The sequence below is a fragment of the Maniola hyperantus genome, chromosome 4 (assembly GCF_902806685.2).
Source record: "Maniola hyperantus chromosome 4, iAphHyp1.2, whole genome shotgun sequence".
NCBI classification, from domain to species: domain Eukaryota; kingdom Metazoa; phylum Arthropoda; class Insecta; order Lepidoptera; family Nymphalidae; genus Maniola; species Maniola hyperantus.
Genome location: NC_048539.1, coordinates 15,862,292 through 15,869,475, shown reverse-complemented (window position 1 = coordinate 15,869,475; position 7,184 = coordinate 15,862,292). Strand labels below are relative to the sequence as shown.

General features: G+C 41.4%; 1 long non-coding RNA gene across 1 annotated transcript; it reads left to right on the top strand.

Annotated features, from left to right (window-relative positions):
* The first annotated feature begins 6,625 nt into the window (after positions 1-6,625).
* LOC138404774 (uncharacterized) lies at positions 6,626-7,184 on the top strand. Its single transcript, XR_011238572.1, has 2 exons — positions 6,626-6,870; positions 6,954-7,184. It is a non-coding gene; the product is annotated as an uncharacterized lncRNA (long non-coding RNA).

Sequence of the window (7,184 nt, the reverse complement as noted above, 5' to 3'; positions counted from 1 at the left end):
AACTACAAATCTTAGTGTCTATGTCAGTAATTAACCTACATCTTACTCGATCTAATTTAATTTAATACGCTTCTTTTAATAGAGATAGCGAGCAAACGAGCAGGCGGGTCACCTGATGTTAAGTGATTACCGCCGCCTATGAACATTTGCAGCACCAGAGGAACCGCCGATGCGTTGCCGGCCTTTTAGGAATTTGTTGGTCCGTCCCTTGAATAACCCCATGTTGTAATCTAGTGGGAACACCGCCGATAGGAGTTGGTTCCACAGTTTGCTTGTGCGTGGAAAAAAGGATCTGGCACAGCAGACGGTTGAAGTGCACCAGACACCCAGGTGGTGAGGGTGAAATTCCTTACGGTGGCACGCGGTGCGGTTGTAGAAAAATGAGGGTGGAATGAGGTCAAAAAGCTCTTCAGAGTACTCCCCATTATAAAGGCGATAGAACACGCACTGAGAGCTAACGTCTCTGCGGTGCAGTGCTCCAGGCTTTCTAGCGAGCCGGTTAGTTTGGGATCGTCCACAAGTCGAAACGCCCGCCTTTGGATCCGATCAAATAAGGAGTTGGTACTGGGGTGCTCCAGCCCAAAGGTGAGAGCAGTACTCCATGTGTGGGCAGACTTGCGCTTTGTATGCTATGGTCATCGCTGTACCATTCTGTTAGAAATAGCACAGCAATGACTCACATACCTTCAGTCTAACCTGCTCGCAATCATCCTCAGAATGCTGCCTAGCACTGCTCTGCAATGTGCGCACCAGGGATCCGCATCTTTTCCGCATAGTGGCGTAAAAGCAGTCAACTCGCGCGTTCGTGAACATCCCTAATGTTCCAAAAACGGGGCAGCCCCATCAGCACCCTGAAGGCATTTTTGTATGGAACGCGGAGAGGATTGTAATAGATAAAGTCCATGATATACAATGAACCAAAAGCTTAATTTGCTGTAATCCGCTGAAACAGGTCGAATCTGTATGGTGTAACATGCAGCATGCGTTTACAGCGGATTACAGCAAATTAAGCTTTTGGTTCATTGTATTTTTGAGTGTGCTTAGCCCTCAGGCTTCACGCGTAGAAGAGAAGGTCGTCTAAACTGAGAGGATGGAAGTTTTTATTAAACCCATAAGTAGGTACCCCTAAAAGAAACCGATATAGCTGATCGGGTTGTGAAGCTGAATGGGAATGGGCAGGGCACATAGTTCGAAAAACCGATAGAGGTGTCCCCCACGGTCGGTGCTAGAAAAGTGACCTCGCTCGGAAAGCGTAGCTTTGGAACACCCCCACTAGGTGGACAGAGACGACATCAAACGAATCGCAGGAAGCCGCTAGATTCAGGTGGTAGACCGTCACGTGTAGAAGTCCCTATAAGAGACCTATGTCCAGCAGTGGACGTCTATCGCTAGATAAAGATTATTAATTTAGCAGGTCTAGTTGCCTCTATACCTTCTTTTAATAGATATCACAGGAAAATCCGTTTATTCGTCGACGTTTTTTAATATCATTCATTGCTTTATCATACCATCATCACACTATCATATCATTTTGTATCATACATCGCTTTTTATCATTTCTATAATATGCTTACAGATTGAAATCTGCAAAGATAAGTAGGTACCTACACATGCTCTTTAAAATACAAAAATTACAGCGATCTATAAGTAACAAGATGTACCGTAATTGCATTTCACGAAGGCGAGTGGCTCATTATAGGTATAAGTAAGGTAGGTACACTAAATGCTTGCGTTTGCCAGCGCTTGCTCGCGACTGATTGGGCCGACATGCACTCATTTATACGACGTAACCACAAATAAAGTTCACTCGCCCTCGTGAATTGCAAGAACTGTAACCTAGTGGTGTCAGACATAGCTGAACGAATCAGCAAACTGCGGCTGTCCCAGAACCGATGGCCGCTGCGGCAGACGTGTTTTAAAGTGAAGATCGCACACCACCAAGCGTAAGGTGGGAAGACCTCCATGAGCCCGCTGGTCTGAGATAGTAGGAAGTGGGTGGATGAGGAAGGCGGAGGACCGTGTATAGGGCCACGCTCTCGAAGCGTAGTACCAGCAGTAGACGCAAACAGACTGACTGATTGATATCGCTATCATCATCATCATCATCAGCCTGTGGACGTCCACTGTTTGACATAGGCCTTCCCTAAAGCCTCTTTATATCGTCGGTCCATCGTGCTGGAGGGCGTCCCACACTACGCTTGCTTAAACGCGGTCTCCACTCAAGGACTTTCCGGCTCCAACGGCCATCGCCTCTACGACAGGCATGACCTGCCCGCTGCCACTTCAGCTTGCTAATAGTTTGGGCTATGTTAGTGACCTTGGTTCTCCTGCTATGCAATAACTTTATTCTCTTGAATTTTGAAGAACCGAAACTTAGGATATCAAAACAAAAATACATCATCCACAACAGAAGCAGTAGCCAAATAGGTAATAATATATGGTGACAAATAGGTGTCTCTTAGAAGAACTCCCTTATCTTTCGATGTCATGATATGATACGAGGATACCACTCCTGTCTTTCAAAATTCAGTTGTAAAACGGCATTAAGCTGTCACAAATATATATTTTATCTGATATTTCGGTTTATTCGCGTCATAAATAACGTCGGCTCACGCTTTGATATGAAAATCTACCTGCCGCTTTCAGGAGATACGGTGAATCCGTGATATCTGTGTGAAGGTGGACCATTGTGAAACGACCTTGTTCCTTTCTAACCTCTGTTAGGTAGGTACATCTCTTGTGTTTCTATCACAATATGCTCTATGGGCTTATTTACATGGCTTGTTTATTTTTGTTTTAACGCTTTATTATATCTACTACCTATATCCATACTAACATTTTGATTAATGATAATGAATGCGAAAGTGACTGTCAGCGTCTGTCTGTCTGCTAGCTTTTCACGGTCCAAAATTTTAACCAATTTTGATGAAAGGTACAGATTTAGCTTACATCCCGGGGAAGGTTCCCACGGGATTTTCAAAGACCTAAATCCACGCGGACGAAGTCATGGGCATCAGCTAGTTAGTAATGAAATGAAATGAAATGAAATGAAAATCTTTTTTATTCGTATAAACTTTTACAAGTGCTTACGAATAGTCGGATGCATCTACCACTGGTTCGGAATGCCTTTCCTGCCGAGAAGAACCAGCAAGAAACTCGGCGGTTGCTCTTTTCAAATATTTGATATAGGTACAAAATTATGCCATGTATAAAATAGTATTTGCAGTCTTGTGCGTTGCTGGAACGAGCTGCAGGTCAAATCCACGCTCTTTTATCATTTAGATAATCTTCAATTGTGTAATATGCTTTTTTCAGGAGCATATTTTAAGTAATAAGTCACGTACCTACTTTCATAGTTAAAAGGTGTGTTAAAAGGTTCTTGTTCATGGCAAACTGTTTAAAATTCATGGGACAACATGGAAGGTGAATGTCAACGCGACACAGAAAAACCGACCGAGTGCGAATCAGGCTCGCGCAACGAGGGTTCCGTACTACATTCGTATTTTTTCGACATTTTGCACTATAATTCAAAAACTATGATGCATAAAAATAAATAAAAATCTGTTTTAGAATACACAAGTGAAGCCCTTTCATATGATACCACACTTGATAATATTGTTATATTACTTCGAAAATTAAAAATATCTAGGTACCTACTAATTATTAGTTCATGACCACAATTTAATTTTTTTTGTGTGATGTAACCACAAACTCACAGTTTTCAGATTTTTCCCCTAATGTCTGATATAAGATCTACCTACCTGCCAAATTTCATCATTCTAGGTCAACGGGAAGTACCTATCCTGTAGGTTTCTTGACAGACAGACAGACAACAAAGTGATTCTATAAGGGTTCCGTTTTCCTTTTGAGATAGGGAACCCTAAAAATGACCGCAATGTACCATAACGGTTCTTATGGTAATGCGCTTATGTACTTATGTCGGAACATGATAATAAACCGTGTGAACACAGGCTAAGGTCCCGATCACGTAATTGTCGCCCTGGGAATTCTTCATAGTGTGATTGAGGCCTAGACGAAATCGCTGCTCGGTGAACACGAAGGCCAGGATCGCACTAGCGTTAATCGGAAAATATCAGTACTTCAGTTCAGTGCCCTTATTATAAATGCGAAAGTGTGTTTGTTTGTTGGTTTGTGCCCGCGACGTCGTCCGCGTCGAATTAGGTTTTTTTAAAATCCCGTGGGAACACTTTGATTTTCCGGGATAAAAAGTAGCCTCTCCAGGTCTTTATCTATATCCATGCAAAAAATCACGTCAATCCGTTGCACCGTTGCGATGTGATTGAAGGACAAACCAACAATCCAACATGAACATACCAATAAACCAACAAACAAACACACTTTCACATTTATAATATAGGCGCTTGACCACAATCACACCTGATAGAAAGTGATGATGTGGCCTAAGGTGGGACGCGTTTACCTAGAAGATGCCTAGTCATCGGGTTGTAATTGGTAGAAAACACATATCGTGGAAGAGTACTCCAAACCTTAGCCTTGCATATTAGAAATAATGGTGATTGCGATCGCGACATTGTAGCTGTCATTCTACCGCAATCGAGCTGCTGGACCGATAAGGTGCGGACTTATAAGTATAGGCACCGGCAAAACCTGAATTACTTATTTGGGGGGGAAAAACATAGAAATAGGTAGGTATAATGCATTTTGCATTTTCATGCGGTCGCAACGTCAAAATGATGAAATTGTTATGAATGAAGTATTCATTAAGTGAATAAGCGACTGACTGTTTAAAATAACAACTTCTAAATCAAAAGTTATTTTAATTTTAATACTAATGCAAGAAATAAGCGAGTCTTGAAATCCATAGGTATCCATTCTGATTAAATAAGTAAATAAAAGGAAAAGATGTCTGAATGGCTGACTGATCTATCAACACACGGCTTAAACTACTGGACGGATCGGACTGAAATTTGGCATGCAGATAGCTATTATAACGCAGGCATCCGCTAAGAAAGGATTTTTGAAAATTCAACCCCTAAAGGGGTCTTAAATTTGTGTAGTGTTGTGTAGTGTTGCTAAACAGCATTTATGCTTGTTTCTACTAGGTTCTAATAGGTTGTTTTTAAATAGAGATAGCAAGCAAACGAGCAGGCGGGTCACCTGATGTTAAGTGATTACCGCCGCCCATGAACATTTGCAGCATCAGAGGAACCGCCGATGCGTTGCCGGCCTTTTAGAAAAATTCCTATTATAGATGCAAATGTGTTTCTATCTATCTGTTAACTTTTCAGACAGACACTTTTGCATGTAGATATAGGTATGACTGCTTTGCTTCAATCGTCACCTCTTTACATTTACATTTATTTACCTAAAAATGTGCGTCTTATTGTGCGTTTTATAAGATCGAATTTAGCTCAGCAGGTTTATGAATGTCTCAAGTTACTGACTGAAATGTAATACCGCCACCCAGTCACGTATGCATGCAGAATATACCGCAAACACATCATAACATTCTATTTTGCAATATTGCAATAAAGTCTTTCTACTAACTGTGACTAAGCTGAAGCAAAACCTGTCCCGCAATTGGGATTAAACCTTTAACTCGTTTAGTAGGTACTACTGGATTATGTAGAATAAGTAGAATAAAACTAAGTATCTTTATTTGTGACTAAATACTTATTTACGTACCTACCTATAGTAGGTTTTAACGCCGGCAACGGCATCGGCGGTTCCTCTGGTGCTGCAAGTGTTCATGGGCGGCGGTAATCACTTAACATCAGGTGACCCGCCTGCTCGTTTGCTCGCTATATCTTTTTTAAAAAAAAAGGTACGCGACAGGTTGAAGGTTGAGGTTTGAAACAGCAATCGGGGAGAGAACGCCCCGCACACCCGCCCAGCCCCCGCGCCCAACATAAATAACACACATTCGCATTTATCATCCATAGAAATGCGAAAGTACGTGTCTCGGCGCGTGTTTCCTTTTAGGGTTTGGCCATAGTCTACCACGCTAGCCAAGTAGAATATAGGTAGACTTCACACACCTTTGAGAAAATTAAAGAGGACTCTTTAGCAGTGGCGTGCAGCTCATAGAAGCATAAACACACTAATGAAAAATAAGCATTGATTTATTACAATGAGGGTACTCATTGTAATAAATCAATGCTTATTTTTCATTATAACCTGCCGTAAAATAAGTTCATACCTAAATGCATACCCTGGCTTGAACTCCTGTGCACGCCACTGCTCTTTAGGTAAGTAGGTTTTCTCACGATGTTTTCATTTAATTCATCTCAAATAAAGAGCCTCAATAGCTCAACGGTTGAAGAGCCGACTGAATTCCGAAAGGTTGCCGGTTCAAACCTCACTCGTTGCACTATTGTCGTATCTACTCCTAGCACAAGCTTTTCGCTTAGTTGGAGAGTAAAAGGGAATATTAGTCATAATTAACAAGGCTAATATTCTTTTTAAAAAAATGCTTAAAACGCACGTAACTCAAGTTAGAGGTGCGTGCTCGGAATCGAACTCCGGACCCCCAAAATATAGGAGACCGACAACGTCCACTAGGCTATCACAGCTAGGCGCTAGGTAGTGCTTAATAATATGGGTAGTGATTAACGAGACTCAAGCTTTATCGCTCGTCCCGATAAGATTGTGATAATGTCTCATACTTTCATAAGAACACTGCCATGAATTGAGGAAACGAATAATGACGCAAGAAAATGAGTGAATATCTGTGAGTCTACATGTGTCATTGCCTGGGTTTACAATAACATTTCTCAGTAAAGTTGCACAAAAACTAGGTAATTATCTACCAACTTCACAAAAGCAGGAAAAAGTTCGTCGAAAAGGGTTGACATTGGAGTTAAAAGTGCAAACAGGATGGGTAAATGGGTAAATGTCAATCAATGTTACCAACTTACAGTGCGACAAGGCTATCTTGGTCTTGGCACTTCAATGACATTAACTGTTAACAGGGGGGCGCTGTTGGAGAACAAAGCCTGAATATTGAAACAAGAACAAAGGGGCTACTTGACGGCCACGTTAGTTCCGATTTTCACCACGCGCCAAGATTTTCTCATGGCAAGAAAAGTAAAATTTTGTTGGAGGAGCGGCTTGGCTTACCTTTTCCATTTATCCAACCTTAAAAGCCATAAATACCTAATTACCTAATTATCTAATATTATAAATAAATTATTATATTTGTA